Source organism: Scyliorhinus torazame, chromosome 7 (assembly GCF_047496885.1).
Source record: "Scyliorhinus torazame isolate Kashiwa2021f chromosome 7, sScyTor2.1, whole genome shotgun sequence".
Taxonomy (NCBI): Eukaryota; Metazoa; Chordata; class Chondrichthyes; order Carcharhiniformes; family Scyliorhinidae; genus Scyliorhinus; species Scyliorhinus torazame.
In genome coordinates this window covers 145,681,536-145,700,027 of record NC_092713.1, presented here as the reverse complement: position 1 = coordinate 145,700,027, position 18,492 = coordinate 145,681,536, and the positions used below count along the sequence as shown (strand labels likewise).

The following is an 18,492-nucleotide window of genomic DNA, read 5'->3' as shown; positions in this document are numbered from 1 at the left end:
TTATAATTCCTCCTGCTGTCTACAGATTTTACCATCTGTAGGTTGGTGTCACCTATCCTTGATTCAACTTGGTCATTCTCCTGTCTTTGTGTGGGGTGGGGGGGGGGGGGGGCGGGGGGGGGGAGGGGGGGGGGGGGAGGGGGCAGAGAACACCTCCTCTATCTGCCACTCCCGTCTTGATGTTTGTCTTGGACATACTTTAGCTCCAACTGGGAAGGAGTTTCCCAGTGCCACAGACGTGGCCTTCAAGGTGGGGCCAGGAGGACTTCCTGAGAAAGACGCATTGGGTCAGTCCTTGCCTCCATGCAGTATCCCCGGACATGGGTCAGCAGGCAGAGCTGGTAGCAGTGGGTAGTTAATCTGTGTAATTAAATGCCCAATGCCCGATGGTAAGATGATTGCCGATGGATAGATGCCCACCCCAGTCCAAGCCCAGTAGGTGCCTGAAGGCAGCATTTTGGTGACTGACTGAGGGAACCCGCGAGGCCTCCTGTGGTAAAATTTGTCCCCACTCGAGCCATCAATTGACCCCAGCTGCTATCACTAACCAGCATGTAGAAGGATTTCTCCAACACAAACCTCCCAGCTGTGGCCAGAGATGTATCGTCATCTAAACCTAACATTTTCAGAGGGTGTTGCAAGATAGTACGCCTGCTCTGCAGCCTCAGGGACTAACCCATCGCCTTTAATTGGACAGTGAATGTGGAGGTGGCCTCTTAATTGGCTTCTTCAGGGAAGATCTCCCAGGAGGCCTGCCGACAGGTAGACCTGGAAATGGCCTTGACTGCTGCACATGAGCTAAAGCAAGAGGATTCCATTTTAAAACAGTGGGTGAGATTTTCCATCCCTTCCTGCCGGCGAGATCTCCAGTCCCGCTGAAGGTGAGCCCCCGCAGTGGGTTCCCCATCGGCGGGATGGTGGGCCACGCAAAACGCCGTAGATGTCAGTGGGGCTTGAGATCCCACCGGTGGCCAATGGTGAGCCACTTCTGCCGCCAGAAAACACGGCGCAAGGGAGCCGGAAAATCCCAACCCATTATGGATTAAAATAGTTTGAAAGAATGTTGTCATTTAAAAGTCAAATTATGTTAATATTCATAATATAGATTGCTAAGTTGAAGGTTTTCCCTTCTCCAAGGTATAGCAACACGTGTGCTTGAATGCACAGGTACCTGTCACCTTCTGCGGCTGCACTCATGAAATATGCTAATTTTTAACCTAGTTTGTTCTGAAATCTATCTATTGGACCATCAGAATCATAGAATATAGAAACTTTACAGTGTAGGCCCATCGAGTCTGCACCGATCCTCCGAAAAAGCATCCTACCTAGGCCCAATTCCCCACCCTTTCCCCTTAACTCGGCAACCCCGCCTAAACCTTGGATACTAAGGAACAATTTATCATGGCCAATCCACCTAACCTGCACATCTTTGGACTGTGGGAGGAAACCGGAGCACCCAAAGGAAACCCACAAAGACACGGGGAGAATGTGCAATCTCCACACTGTCACCCGAGGTCAGAATTGAACCTGGGTCCCTGGCACTGTGAGGCAGCAGTGCCACCGTACTGCCCCATGAAAGGATTTGAATCGATTGTGTTCTCACCCAATGTTCACATACATGCACTGGGTAAAATTTGGGAGGAAAAATAATACTGGTGGCTTTTCTTTCGTAGCAGAACCAATTATCAAAATCACTGACCCAGGGAATCAAACCCAGGAGACTGACAGCTTCCATTGATAATGAATGGCAGCAGCTGAACCATTAGGAATGGTGTTCGATGTTACCCAGCACACAAATTATGTCACGCCAAGGATATAGAGTTATGCTGGGAGATCCACATCTCAGAAAAAAACACTTCCACAAAACTAACCACAACTGCCATCCAGCTTCACTTTATTACTGACACAGATGGAGTATGCATGTCAAAAGCAATTATGTAATATACAAAGTAACTCGTTATTGCATCTAAATGTGTCAGTAGATTCAGCCGCAGCTGTTCCTGAACCCTGTTTACGTACAATCAATAGATCATGCAATTAATTAACCCAAGGCTAAACAATGACCTCAACATAATCTCTTGTCCCTTAAAATCAATGTATTTCTCTTCATGATTGTTGATGGCCTGTTACATTCTCTAACACTGACTCCAGTTCTTTCCTCATCTCATGGCTTACACACAGCTTTGTCCCCAGCTAGCTGTTCTGTGTGCGAGTTACCTTCTCCCAGTAGCTCAGTCCTGTCTTCTGACTCCCCTGCCTTGCCCAGTGCTTTGCTGGGAGTCGAACCTCAATCGAGTGTTCAACCAGCTTCCCACCAGGGGATCCTTACACTCGTACCTCAGTATCCCTTCCTTCCATTAACTTGCAATTCCACTTGTTTTGTGGTGCTCCTTTGGCACTTGTTTGAAGTTTCTCGTTCTGTATCCTAACAAAAATTGAGGTCTGCTCCGGTATCTTAACATCAGCGATATGTATATGCTTTCTTCATACCTTAACTATATTAACATTATTTGTTGAAATTCTTGTTTAATGTTGTGACAAACCAGATCTCAGGCAGCTGTTGCTGGTTTTCTTGCTATCGAATGACACTCTGTTTTATTTCCAGGACTCAGCAGGGAACGCCCATCCTGAGGTTAAGCAGAGCTCCTCAATGCAGGAAGAGATCGGGTTGCCATGTAAAAACTGCCCCTTATCTCTCGACCCTCCGAATGCGACGTCCGGACGCCCCAGTGCCCCAACTCACCTGTTGGGAGGGGTCCTCGAGCACCCGATCCCCGGTGTGGGCAAATGTCAGCTTGGCACCCTGACAGTGCCCCTGCCAGCCTGGCAGTGCCACCTGCACACCCTGGCAGTGCCAGGCTAGCGCCCAGGTGGCACTGCCAGGGTGTCATGTTGGCAGTGCCAAGGTGCCCAGGGGGCACCATCAGTGCAATGATGCTAACGTGGCCAGAGGCTGAGCACCCGAGTGCCTCCAATCATCTGGGAGACCCCCAACCCAAATACCGTTTCGCCTGGTCCCCAGGGGACCAGTGCTATACGACGCCCAGCTGCGGTCTCCTCGGTGAGGCAGATAGATGCCAGGGGCCAGTTAGGTCTGGCAGCAGGATAGCTCAGTGAGCTTTTAAGCTCTTTTAACAATGTAAGTGGGTGGGATCCAAATCATGGCGTCTTGCGAGATCTCATTAGATCTCGCGAAGCGTAACGACGGTCGGGAATCATGGCGGTATGCAGCCGGTAAATCGCGCAAAATATGTCACTGGTTCAAGATATTTTCATTTGCACATGGGATCATTATCTGTGATTTTGTGAGATTCAGATTTTTTGATATTGCTTGTCCGGATATTCCATAGGGCCTGATTCAAAGGAATGGAGCTGATTGCAGAACGTAAATGACCAAGTTGTGTGTAATTGTCTGACAAAGTGGTGCTTGGAAAGTGCATCATGCAAAACCTGAGCTTTGAATGGGCTTTAGAAATGGAGTTTTGCAAAACCTATATAAAACAGTTTGACCACAACGTGACTATGGTACCCAATTTTGGACACCCCAAGGATGTGAGGAGGAGGGGGGGTAAAGTGTGTGTGTGTGTGTGTGGGGGGGGGGGGGGGGGGGGGGTCAGGATAAGGGCTAAGAAACAGAAGAAGCACCAGGGTCCTGAGTATTCTCTCTGACCCTGTCCTCAAGCATGTTTCCAGTGTTAATAGCAGATTACTTGATCTATCCTCCACTACTAAACTTAGCTTGCACAGCATATTTTCTATTAGTCTAAAATTAGAGTAAGAAGTCTTACAACACCAGGTTAAAGTCCAACAGGTTTGTTTTGAATCACTAGCTTTCGGAGCACTGCTCCTTCCTCAGGTCATTCACCTGAGGAAGGAGCAGTGCTCCAAACGCTAGTAATTCGAAACAAACCTGTTGGACTTTAAGCTGGTGTTGTGAGACTTCTTGCTGTGCTCACCCCAGTCCAATGCCAGCATCCCCACATCTAAAATTGGAGAGCAAGATTGGCAACTTCTAATTTCAACTAAGCTGCAGGGTTAATTCGATAAAGTGAAGGTGAGACTTAAGAAACTAAACAATACTTTGGCACCTAAGGATGATTAAAAGTCCTAAAGCTTGCAAAGTTCTTAGCACAACCACAGCTTCAAGAAAATCTTCTGAAGGATAAATTCAACCCAGGCATTTCGCTAAGACTGTACACTCAATCCTATATAGCCTCTGGTTTACATAAAGCCCTCATTACAAAACAGATTGCAAGTGATGTTAAATTGACCCAGAAACATCATTGCACTAATCATTGGTGCCCAAAAACCACTCAATATACAGCAGTCTTCCTGCAGCTCTCACATAAAATAACTGCAAGGGATGTTTTTCAATTATAATCACGAAACAGTCCAGCACAGAAGGAGGCCAGAAGGCACCAAATCTTTCACAGAGTAATCCACTTAGTCCCACTTCACTGTACTTTCCCCTTATCCCTGCAATTTTTTCTTCATCAAGTATTTATTCAATTCCCTTTTGAAGCCTATGATTGAATCTGGGTCCACCATGCTGTCAGATAGTGCATTTCAAGTCTAATCACTCATTGCAGCCCCAGCACACATTCACAAAATTGAATACTGCACCATTACTGAAGCATGAGATAACATGCAGTATTAGGACTATGGCACCAATTTTGTAGCCCAACTCATGTTCGATACAAGGGACAATACAGAATTACCACAGACCCCATAAAAAGGGTTATTGCACTATTACTGCAGCCCCTGGACATATCCAATCTAACACAAACAAACATAATAATTAGTTAACACACAGAGATTTCTAACTCCATTTTTAATTTGCTTTTGGAGGTATGACCAAATTTATTCATAGAAGAGCAACATTAACAAATCTCATCGAAGGATTCTCCATGTCCAACATCGCCATAGGTTCCTGCAGTTGTGCCGCTGGGCAGTTGGGGTGGGCGGGCACGGAGCACCATTGCCGCAGCCTGCAAGACAGCCAAGCACATGCCGCTGACTGCCCAATGTGGACTTAGGACCACGGATCGTATGGGTGTCCCCCCAGGCCACCCCCATAGGTGCCCACTGGCCCTAGCCACCCCATCAGGCGAGATAGACACGCTCCAGCGCAAGCAGTGCCATCTTGTCAGCTGGAATAGTGTGTGTGGGGAGTGCAGTGTATATATGCAGCTGCAGCTTGTCAGCCTCCTGAGTGTCAATCGCGAATCCGGCAAATCCCGCATCGTTTCTTATTGGAATAAATTGTGTTCCACGTCACGCCGGTGCTCTGCCCTTCATGGTCACTGAATAAGTCCAGGTGCAGTGCCAGTTTTGCTGTCATGGAAGTCTAGAAATCCTGCCCCAGCATCAACACTTACTCTCAGGAATGAAGAATTCCACCGAACATCTTTGTGATTACTCTATGTATAAATATTTGGCATAATTTGGCCCACTATTCCCCCTTTACAATTTCCCTCTACCAGCCATGTCCCGTCCCGTCCCAATTCCCGTGGGATGCGGCCGGTAAATCATGCCCTTTATTTTTTTTCTATTTTCTTTCTTCCTGGCTGTTTACTCTGTTGTTCCCTCTCTCCTATCTCTCACAGAGCTCTCACAGAGGTTTATATATAAAAGTTAGAGTGTATACCTTCGCTCTGTATTCTGTGGAGTCAAATTAACTCGTTGGAGTTGTGAGACTGATCATTTCATTGCTTCTCAATCTATTGATCCCAGGACTCCATGGGTGGAAATTTACGATCCTACTGGGGAAAGTGGCGAGTCCGGAAAATGTGGTGAGCCACTCACAAGTCCACTGACACCGTGCATAACATCCTGCCCCTTATTTTAATCCATAAATTGACAGAAAACTATAGCTGCCCGTGAGGCATTTAACCAGTGGTGGTTGGATGGGAGGGAGATACATGCGGCAGGTTGTATGGAGTGCAGGTGGCAGGTCGCACCAGTTCAGAAGGCTTTGGCGGGCATTGGCAACTGGTGGCAGAGCACCGGGTCGGAGAGTTTTTGGACATAATCAGATAGGAGCAGGCAATCATTGGAGCCCATTATAGACAGCAAGGTGGGCCAGAAAGGGATCACAGCATGCACTGTTTTAAAAATAATCAAAGTAGCCCAGGGAGAGTGCTGGTAGGAATGGGGCCAATTATAAATATAAGATTAGTCAGTCGTAGTAGGGCTAGAGTTGGAGGCACGCAGAAGTGGACCTCAAAGCAAATAACAGTGATAATAATAAACTGGGTTCAGCTGAGATAGAAAGAGTATCAAAAAAATTAATATTCAATTCATGAAAAATATAAAATGCTTACATTTGTCACAGGCCCTACAAGAAAAAAAAAATCAAATTTATTACTGCAAATTCAAAGATAAAAGCAATTTGCCTGCTCACATTTAATTGTTTATGAAACGAGAGCCACAATAGTGACAAGGCTGGTGGAATTCAGAGTGCTGTTTCAAACTCATTCTTATTTACATAGCCAACATGACAGATTACATTGGTGGAGCACATTTTAAGTATGGACATAGGAATTTACAATGTGAAAAATTTCATCCAAAAAGTGTGACAAAATTTTCACGCCAGCAAGTCAAGTGCCTCAGACAGGAAGTGTATTCAGGCGGATGACTTTTAATGTTTTTTTAATAATGTTTTTTGTCAAATGTTGCAACTCACACCTTTTAAATTGCAAATTCATGTGATACACTTTCAGGGAAAAAAGCATTTCCTGCTAGCTTTGAAGACAATTCCCAAAGAGAGGAATACCCACTAGCCGAATAGGAATTTGCCTATTTATCACAATAAGGCTTGGAAAATCTAATGTGACAGGCAAAAACATAGATCCGTTTAACCATTCACTGATAAGTGAGTTACACACTCCCCTTTTTATCTAACAGTGTATGCTCAGGGTTACATTGAGCAAGGCCAAGGCAGAACAATTAAATCCTGTTTAAACGGCCGATATTGATTTTTCATCAGGCATCGTTTCTTGATATTTCCAGTAATGGCTAAAATTCAACCCAAATCCCATCTTTCACCTTCCTCAGCAGATACTATCACGTTCTCTTCTTGATTTCTATTCCAACATGCATCACTTGATATTTATCGATATGATAGCATCTTTGCGTTTATACTTCAGCTTGGCATTATCGTTAAACTTGAGTGCATCATTGTCCTCCCTGTTAATGAACAGTAAAAATAGCAAGAGGCCAAGACTGCATCGACTGGGTGGGCCAAATGACCTGTTTCCTGCTGAACATCCTATGTTCTGTAAGGGAGGCTGCTGTAGATTACCTTTAGTCACTGTCCTGGGCAACACCTGTCATTTTTTACGTCTTCAACTCATCATTTCTTCTTGTTTGCTCCCTGTCATTGATCACAAATATCTCTGTCTTCATCCAAAAACTAGAGTATAAAATCTTGGCAATGTTTAATAATTTAAAACTTGTTGGTAAATACATCTGGATTTAAACCTAATGAGTTTAGACAAATGAAGATGTTGAAAATTAATGAGAGATTTTACCATGGAAAATATTTCCTGTCTACTGCTTGTTCCAAATAGCAGGTAACACATTCTTGCATGCATGACCAATTATGGAACTGACAGCTAACCATACCATTCAAACATGTAACCACAGTATCCCAAGCTGTAGGTCCCGTATTGCAAACCAGGTCAATTCAACCACCATCAACACAGTTGACTGAATTACCAAGAACTACTCCTCTATTTTTCTGTGTACAAATATGCATTGGGTCCTCAATTTGTTCATAGTTTCTGCCTTCTTGAACCGTTTCTGCCTTCTTGAACAATGGTTATCTAAGAACACATCTTCTGTGGCTCTAGATGAATAAGACATTTCTGTGAATCTTGATACAATGCCTCAGAGTCCAAGAGGTCACTATGGCCACAGTTATCTGTCCACACATCATCAGATTTCTGCATTTTTTCGCTAACTTACATAATTTCTGATGCTGTAAGGTATTAAGAACAACGGGCGCGATTCACTGAAAAAGTTTCTAAGTGTGGTAGCCAGTGGGAACTGCCTCGAGCTTCCCGGCACTCGGCCTGATGAGACCGTGACCGCAATCCAATGATATTTGGTCCACTCAAGGTGTCTCCACGAGTCTCACGCCACAAATCATGGCTCGCCAGCCGATTTACTGGCATCGTGCTCGCCAGTCCCCTGCTAAAGAGGTAGAGAGGCACTTAAGCATCGTTTGCACAGCCAACCCCTCTCAGCTCGCAACCATGGTGCTGAGATGACCGGCCCCACGATTCAGCGATGCAGACCTGGGGAGGCTGCTAAAGGCGGTCGAGGACATAAGGGATGCTCTGTTCCTCCAAGGGTCCCGGAGAGTCAGTCACAGGACAACCAATGCCACCTTGGAGTAAGTGTCAGCGGCTGTCAGCTTGGCAGCATGACCAGGAGGACCAACACCCAGTGGTGCAATAAACAAGGGCCTACACTGGGCCACATGGGTGAGATGGCACTGGACCCCCTTACCCAAAACCTCCCACGGGAGTGCGCCTGGCACCACTCACGCCCAGCACCGTGCCCTGGCCCACAACCGTCAGGAGAGGGCTCTGAAGGGCGGTGGATTTCAGTACATGAGAATCCGCACCACCTTCGAGGAGCGGGTCCCAGAGGTAACTGGGGTGGCCGAGGGCAGAGTGATCACCAACTTGCAGGTCGACGCACGGCACAGAGGTGAGGATCCACCAGGCTCCACCCAGGTGGATTGTCAAATGTGAGTTGTTAATGCCATACAGACTAACCCATTTATCCCACTGAACACATGGACAATCACCTGCATGACCTTCATCCAACAGAGCCGGCCCATCGGCGGTGCATCCCATGAGAACACATTGGAGGAGAACTCCGAGGATGCCACCATCGATGCGTCTGAGCTGCCATCCCCACTCTTAAACAGTGCAGAGACATGCACGTTGGTGAGTCACGATCATGGTCAGGTTTCTGGGGAACATTCTGGTGAGCACCACACAGTTACTGATGTACATCAGGTGGAGGCAGGAATTCCCAGGCGAGACAGAAGCCAGAGATCTGCGGGATCCCAGGACCCATCTGGGTCCCAGTCAGATGGGGGAGGGGAGGTGCAGAGGGATGGGGTGAGGTAGGGAGAAGGAGCGGAGGGGAGGGGGTATGATGATGGACTAGGGCACGTTCAATGTGAAGCGGCTGGTGATGAGAACCTCCCTGCCCTCCAGGCTTGCTGGACCCTCACCACTGCAGCCTGTCCTCCACGCGCCAGCTGGTACACCAGTTCCTCCTCCAGGCCCTCCAGGTCAGGGACCTGCTCGTTGTCGTCCTCCTCCTCCTGGGAGGTGACCACATTGTCCTCTTCCTCCATATGGTGCCAAGTCTGCAAAGACATAGCACAGTTGGCACACCATCTGCTTGTTGAGTTGGAGACTCCTGCAGCACACGCTGTCCGTCACCTGCTCGAAAGACCAGTGACACTTGTACACCTTGGGCCATTGCAGGCCTCCCCCTCTCGATCTCACCCTGGCCTGATGGGCAGCTGGGTCCTCAGGGTGTGGGGTGGGGCCCTGCACGTGGACCACCGCCTTGATTCTCTGTCGATGCAGCTACTGCTGTCGCCTTCTCCAGCGGGCTGCCTGGCCTGCCAGCAGCACACAAGGGCAAGTTCCACGGGGTCCAGAATATGTGGTTAGCACTATTGCTTCACAGCTCCAGGGTCCCAGGTTCGATTCTGGACTGGGTCACTGTCTGTGTGGCATCTGCATGTTCTCCCCCTGTCTGCGTGGGTTTCCTCCGGGTGCTCCGATTTCCTCCCACAAGTCCCGAAAGACGTGCTGTTAAGTAATTTGGACATTCTGAATTCTCCCTCTGTGTACCCAAACAGGCGCCGGAATGTGGTGACCAGGGGATTTTCACAGTAACTTCATTGCAGAGTTAATGGAAGCCTACTTTGACAACAAAGATTATGAAAAAAAAAATTAGCGTCCATACCGTTCAATATCTGTAAGGATTTGAGAGAGGGTGTGAGACTGACAAACAGGGATATTTTCCACCCCCGGATCTTCCAGTCCCCTCATTGCTCTCCCCATCCCCAAACCCCCACCCTCCCGCAATCTAGCATGTCCTGACCATGCACATTCGGCCGCAGCGGGGGTCCCTACTCACCAACCCCCTCATACTACACCCCAGATAATGTTACCTAGACCGAGCGCCGGTCCCCTCCATGTGGCACTCACCCACCCTCCTGACGTGCCCCCCAGAGCTGTGTCCCATCCTTGGTGTTCGGATGTTGGCTGCTGCGTGTGTGGTGTTGCCTCTCGCAGTGTTCAGGCACAGTGTCCAGGCACCACCATCTGATTGGCATGCTAGGCAATAACCCTCACATGCTACATGGCATGCCCACCCATGGGAATTCACTTGGGATGTGTGAAGTGCTCAACGATCGCCAATTCCCTGTTAGCAATTGCCTTCAGCCCCATGGCCAGAGGCCACTGTGGTCAGTGGGAGTTGTCAATGCTTGATGTGGCAGATAGCAGGGACTCGGGTTGTCCCCGGAACAGGTACACAGGATCTAGGGGTTGACATGGTGGACCAGGGTGCGGTTGCCCCCCCCCCCAACTCCCCCAGCTCTGATACCCTCAACCCCCATGTCGGCCTACCCCAAACGAGGCTGGACCACCCCCCCCCCCCCCCCCCCGGTTGCCACTCCCACCCCGCCTCCAAGCACAGGGTCAGCAAGCCAGCACCCCCGGGCTCTTTGCTTGTGAGCAAAGATGGCTACTCACCTCCTCGGTGCCACACAGCAGCCCTTCCACCAGGTTCTTGATTTTAAAAACCAGCGCTCATGTGACCACTTGCCGGTTAGGTCACAGGAGGCTGTTGGATACGGGGGGCTCCCGTTAATTGTATGGAAATTAGGCTTAAGCAGTGAGTATTGGTTCCTCGCCACGCTATGGCGGCATCCCGATTTCACCTACGGGAGCTGGCCGGTTGTATCGCAAACGGTTTGGTGCCCGGCGTGGTTCTCGTTTTTGGCCTCTCCCTCTATTTACCGGCCTCGTCGCGCTCTCACTTGAGTGCAATGAGACCACTGAATCACTGAACACTTTCCCATAGAAAATAGAAGATCGGCTAGCTAACAGGAAATAAAATGTAGGCAAAAATGGGATCATTTTCTGGCTCACAGGATGTAACGAGCAGTGCTGAATACTGTGCAATATCAGGGAACATTCCCACTTATGACTTTATGATGGAAGGATGGTCATTGGTGAAGCAGCTAAAGATGGTTGGGCCTAGGACACTACCCTGAGGAACACCTGCAGTGATGTCATGGAGCTGAGATGACTGAGCTCCGACAACCACGACCATCTTCCTTTGTGCTTTTTTATGAGCCTGTCATGTGAGGGTACCTTTAAGACATGGATGTTTAAGCAATGTACCTTTAAGGAAACAGTGATGTCAGAGAGTGGGTGGAGCTGGGCTTTAGATCAGCCATTTTGAAGTTTGAGTTTGAAAAAGAGCTTGTGTGTGTCTTGGTGTTTCCAGAGAGCTGCAAGTTTGAAAAGAGCTTGGGGAGTGTCTGTGTTTGCAGTGAGCTGGATCTCTGCCATGAAAGACTATCTCTGGATCATTTGGGTGATTTAAACTCATAATTGTAAAGCCTTTAACCTGATGTGATTCTGTTTAAAGGTGTTAAGTCTCTTGGTAGTTTGAAGGAACATTTTAAGGAATTATTTACTGTTGCAATATTTTCTGAGTTATCTTTGAAGTAAGGGGTGTTAAGAGATCCAATGTTTATTTAAGATGTTAAGTTGAGTTCATGGAATAAACATTGTTTTGTGTTTTAAAAACCTACGTGTCCATAATTGTAATCCCACACCAAAGGAACAAGCTGTGTGCTAGGAAAAGCAACAAATACATTAAAGGGAGAGGTTGGTTGAACTCCATGATACATTTTGGGGTTCTGAAAACGACTCGCCCATAACAGAGCCCAACCAGCGGAGAGAGAGTTTTCCCCCTGATTCTCACTGATTCCAGTTTTGCTAGGCCTCCTTGATTCCACACTCTGGTCAAATGTGGCCTTGATATCGAGGACAGGCACTTTCACGTCACCTCCAACTCCAAATGCTCTTTCCAAGGAACATAGGAATTAGGAGCAGAAATAGGCAATTTAGCCTTTTGAGCCTTTCCGCCATTCATTCAGATCATGACTGATCCCTTCCTGGTCTCAAATCCATCTCCCTACATATTCCCCATATCCCTTCAACTCTCAGCATTGTCCTCTATGATTAAAAAATAACCTCCCTAATTTTGTATTCAAATCCCTTTGCAACTCCTCAGATACGGAAGCAGTCCATGTCCATATGAAACAAGACCTAAACAATTTCCAGGCTTGGACTGACAAGTAACATTCACACCACACAAGTGCCAGGCGATGACCATCTCCAACAAGAGAGAATTTAATCACCACCCTTTGACATTCAATGGCATTACCATCCCCACCATCAACATCCTAGGGGTTACTATTGACCAGAAACTCAACCGGGCTAACCATTTAAATACTTTGGTTTCAAGAGCAGGTCAGAGGCTAGGAATCCTGTGGCAAGTAACTGACCTCCTGACTCCTCAGTGCCTGTCCATAATCTACAAGGCACAAGTCAGGAGTGTAATGGAATACACTTGCCTGGACAAGTGCAGATCCAACAAGACTCAAGAAGCTCAACACCATCTGGGACAAATCAGCCCACTTGATTGATTTTCCTTCTGCAAACATCTATTTCATTCACCACAATAGCAGCAGTGTGTACCATCCACACGATGCTCTATAGCAACTGATCAAGGCCTCTTAAGCAGCACCTTCCAAACCCATGACTGCCAACGTCTAGAAGGACAAGGTCAGCAGTATATGGGAGCACAATCACCTGGATGTTTCCCGCCAAGCCATTCACCACCTTGTCTTGGAAATTAAGCACCATTCCTTCACTTTCGCTGGGTCAAAATCCTGGAACTCCCTACCTAATAGCACAGGTGTACCTGCACCACACGGACTGCGGCGGTTCAACAGAGCAGCTGAACACCACCTTCTCAAGGGCAATTAGGGATGGGCAATGAATACTGGCCTTGCCAGCAAAGCACACATTCCTTGAAAAAAGTATCTGTCTCGCTATTTGAGGATGGTTATAAAGACATTCGGAGAAGTTTTACTGGACTAATTCCTGGAATGCGTGGGTTGTTTTACGAGGAAAGGTTGGGCAGGCTGACTGGTGTCCACTGGAGTTTAGAAGAGTAAGAGATGACTTGATTGAAGCATATAAGATCCTGAGGGATCTTGACATGATGGTGTGGAAAGGGTGTTTTCTTTTGTGGGAGAATCTAGGACTTAGGAGCTGCTGTTTAAGGGGTTTCCTATTTAAGTCAGAGATGGGGAGGGATTTGTCTTCTCTAAGGAGGGTCGAGAGTCTTTCGAACTCTCTTTCTGAAAAGGTGGTGGATGCAGAGTCTTTGAATATTTTCTTTTCTTTTTTTAAATAAATTTAGAGAACCCAATTTATTTTTTCCAATGAAGGGGCAATTTAGCGTGGCCAATCCACCTAGCTTGCACATTTTTGGGTTGTGGGCGCGAAACCCACGGGGGCAATGTGCAAACTCCACACAGACAGTGACCCAGAGCCGGGATCGAACCTGGGACCTCAGCTCCATGAGGCCACAGTGCTAACCCACTGCACCACCATGCTGCCCTAGAATATTTTAAGGCAGACGTAGACAGATTCCTGATAAGGGGGTAAACGTTATCGGGGGTAGGCTGGAATGTGGCGTTGACGTTGCAATCAGATAAGCCATGATCATAAGGATGATGGGACAGGCTCGAAGGGCCAAGTGGCCTTCAACAAGCCCAGTCACTGACAGGGGGAGGGGACAATGACGTCATGCGTTTCCGTGGTGTGAACGCGATGTGGGACTTCTCGTGAGATTTTCTATTCTCATCGCCGAACCCATCCTTTGAAACTCAATGGTTTATAATGTGGATAAAATCTTTCCCAGTTGGATTGATCCCGTGTAAATAATCCTACTGATTTGTCTTGTGAAATGGTCAGCAAGGAATCACACAGAGTTCAACACTTTCCGCGTGTGCCACAATATGCTGACGAGACGCTGCCTAAACTGTATCGGAGGCATAGATATCATCAGTTTCCGATTGAGTTCATGTGATGACAAATGTCCTGTTCTACTTCACCAAGATCTACTCAATATCTTCATAGATACTCAGGGCGGAATTCGTTCAGTTTGGAAACTACTCCTGAGGCTGGGGTGGGAACGTGGAGTCTTCCTTGCTGTGGACGAATGTGGTAAATCTAGCCAAACCCTCCTGCCCCAGCATTTTTAATTATGCAGCCACATTCAGTGGTGTTGCAGGCCTGGATGGCAGGTGCCATATTGAAAAGGCGTCCGACATCACAGGCATAGATTTGACGAAGGTGGACCACCTGAGAGTGAAGGGGGATCTCCAGGAGCACTGAGGCTTTAAGCTAAACAGCTCCAGGATACCAAATCTGGAAAGCCCAACTCTAGATACTACCCCGACCTACTGCTGTGGTTCGAGAGTTCAGCGTTGGGCCTGTCCTGCATCCTGAACTCTGGATGCAGCCCCAGGCATTGCATCTGCATGCCACATTGTTCTGAATGTGTTTTATGTCAGCGTGTTTTCCTGCTGACCTTGCATCGAATCTGGTGTGGGGGAGTCAGGACTTCATCTGCGTTCCATTATCGAATGCAAATGAGGTTCACGCTGGCCTCGGGTGAGTTTCAACCCACCATGGTGGGCACCAGAGGATGATCTCGCTGTCTATTCATGCCAGCGTGAAACTGATTTCTGGGCCTCTCACCATATTCTGCCTACCAGCGGGAGGCTTGGGAGAATTCTGCACACTATTTGAACTCCTCCCATGTATTATTGTCCTGTAACACACATGATGTAGTTTATTCAGTTAGTTATTTAAATACACATAAACATGGAATTTCCCCCTCCCGCTCACCATCGGTGGGATCGTAATATCTAGCCGACAGGAAAGGCCAGAAAATTCCAATACTACTACCCTATATATTGTATAGCAGAGACAATGGCTGGAATTCTCCATCCATTGGGATTCCCTGTTCCCACCGACAGCGTGTCCCCGCCCTCAGGTTTCCCAGTGGTGTGAGGTGGCTTCAATGGGAAATCCCATTAACAAGAGGCGGGAAGAGATAATCCCGTCGCAAGCGAACAGCGCGCCTTCCAGAAACACGTGGCTGTGAACCCAGAGAATTCCGCTCTGTATCACACAACAGAAAGCATTATGCATAAATTAATATAATATATCGGTACATCTACACACAGCCAGACTAATTTAGTGTGGATCTATACTCATCTATTGTGCATGTACTGCTTCGGTCAAGACTGGTCCAGAATCCTCTAGAATTACCCCATCACACAATACAATGTAAAAAAAGTCAAAACCGACTTCATAAAGCCGCGGTTATCCTACATTTGAACAAAACATGATCCCATCAAAACCTAAGCAATCACAGTGGATGGGGGAAATAAATAATCATCGGTAAATTTATTAAAGCGCCGACCAAAGCGCAACATTGGTCATACGGGGTATCACGGTGGCACAGTGGTTAGCACTGCTACCTCACGGTGCCGAGGTCCCAGGTTCAATCCCGGCTCTGGGTCACTGTCCGTGTGGAGTTTGCACATTCTCCCCGTGTTTGCGTGGGTTTCGCCCCATAACCCAAAAGATGTGCAAGGTAGGTGGATTGACCACGCTAAATTGTCCGTTAATTGGAAAAAATTAATTGGGTAGTCTAAATTTATTTTTAAAAACATTGGTCATACAAAACAAGAACATGGAAAAAAATATCAGTAAAATGAGACTTTCAAATAAAACATGAATGAAGCTTTAAAACGCGCAATGCGCCTTCTTCAAAAATGTACAGAGAGCCACACATCTCCAAAGCAACTCCCATGCAGACACTCAGACTCAAAGACTTTTAATGTATAACTGATGGCCGCGCACCAGTGAGACACAACTGAGAAACATGCCAAGCATCCTGGCATTGCACCTGCTACCTTCAATGCCATCTGTGTGCAAATATGAAAGAAATCAAAACATTGACGTCAACAAACATTACGTGATATGAATGTGGGTAGTTTCTGCTGAGCTCCTAATTGGCACTAATTCGTAGAAAATAGTTAATTCCAGTCTGAGAGGCCACAAGATGGCTCTTTTCTGAACCAGAGGCAGAGCAGTGATAGCATGGGGGGATATGCTTCCAAGAAAAAACGTTCCAGATAGATATACTTTTAAATAGCATATTTTATGACATTAGCACATCCCTCGGCACTTTGTGGCCAGCAAAGTACATTTTTTGTAATTTTCAAAGAGTAGACAACGTAATGTAAGCAGTGAAAATGTGCACAAAAGATCACCCACAAACAGCAATGTGATGACGACCATAATATGACATGCTAATCTGTTTTTTGTGTTTGTTGAGTGATAAACATTTGCCAGGACACTGTAACGGCAAAAAGGTTTGTCTTTGGCAGATGACACTGTCTTTCAGATGTTAGGACGAGGGGGTGCCTGAGAGTGTATTAATTACTCCTTAAAGGAAGTCTACAGATATGTGTCTTCAATACAATAGAAAAGCCTCTTCTGAAGATGGGGCTAATGTATAGCGTTGGAGCAGAGCAATGAAAAACTGTACTTGACCTGGAATTTCTGACCTTTGACGATTGGTGTCCTGAAGGAAAAGTGTTCTATTCTGCAGTGCTAGGGTTTCCACATTCCATTCCTTCACAAAGTAATCACTATTCAGTTCCTTTGGCTACAATACAGTCAATGATAAAGTAAATAATAGATAAAGAAAAGGATCTAGGGGAGATGGTGATGTAGTAGTAATGTCACGAGACACGTGATCCAGAGGCCCAGGCTAAGTCTGCTGAAATTTGAATTCAATGGATAATAAAAATCTGGAATTGGAAGCTAGTCTCAGTAATGATGACCACAAAACTACCATTGATTGTTGTAAAAACCCATCTGGTTCACTAATGTCCTTTAGGGAAGGAAACCTGGTCTGGTCTACAGGTGACTCCAGATCCACAGCAATGTGGTTGACTCTGTACTGCCCTCCGAAATGGCCGAGCAAGCCATTCAGTTCAGTTTCCAGTGATGTTCACATCCCATGAAATAATCAAGGAAGGTTTACAGTTCTTCTCAAAATATTGATGTATCAACCTGATAAAGTCATCAGAATGGCCATGCATTTTATTTAATTTCCAAGAAAGCGAAAACATATTAGGAAATTTGATCATAACAACGCTGTAGGCAGAGAGGTATAAAGAATAAATAACATGACGGCATGATGGCACAGTGGTTAGCACTGCTGACTAACAACGCCAGAGACACGGGTTCAATTCGGGCCTTGTGGAGATTGTACTTTCCCCCCATATCTGTGTGGGTTTCCTCCAGGTGCTCTGGTTTCCTCACACAGTCCCAAGATATGCAGGTTGGGTGGATTGGCCATGCTAAATTGCCCCTTAATTTCCAAAGATGTGCAGGTTAGGTGGGGTTATGGGGATAGGGCAGTGGAGTCAGCCTAGGTAGGGTGCTCTTGTGGAGGGTCGGTACAGATTTGATGGACCAAATGGCCTCCTACTGCTTTGTAGGCATTCCATGGAAATTAATATGACCTGTTATGAAGCATGAACAGGAGTAAGCTGTTCAGTCCCTCAAGCCTGCTCCACCATTCCAATGGATCACCATTGTATCTCCATTCCATTTACCTGCCTGAGCAAATGAAAATCTAGCAACCACTGTTCTAAAAGTGCCAACTGTTTCAGCATACACAGCCTTTTGAAAGAGAGAATTTCAGATTTCTTCCACCCTTTGTGAAATTTCCCTCCAAAATGGCTCTAACTAAAAGGAAAGGTGTCCTTGTTCTTTACCTCGTGATGCCACATCATAGGGAACTGTTTTGCTGTATTGACCCACTTGAATCGTTTTCACAGTAAAACCACCCTGATCAGATCCATCCTCTCAGAAAAGCAATCTGTTATGACAGGAGACATGGTGAGCAAACGTGGGGGCCAATTTGTCCAAAAACAAACACACGATGAGATGAATGGTCGACTAATCGTTTTTTGGTATTGATTGAAGGCGTTACATAGTGCAAGCGGCCAGGAGAATTCTCGGATTTTAATAAATATATATACCAAGTGAATATTTCACATCCAATGCTGTGATAGAAATAAAAATACCTGACATGAGCTCCGGACAATAAAAACAATTTCAAGTTAACAAAGTACTTTTTAAATTAATGAATCATTCATCATTAACCATTAGCACCAAGCCATGGGTTCAACTTTGGTTCAATGAAGAGTGCAGGAGAGCATGCCAGGAGCAATGTCAAGCATACCTAAAAATAAGGTGTCAACCTGGT

General features: G+C 46.6%; 1 protein-coding gene across 4 annotated transcripts in view; it reads right to left on the bottom strand.

The window, feature by feature from the left end:
- Window positions 1-18,492, bottom strand: part of astn1 (astrotactin 1) — a 4,064,875-nt gene that overhangs the window by 3,795,450 nt on the left and 250,933 nt on the right. The gene's annotated exons all lie outside the window — the stretch shown is intronic.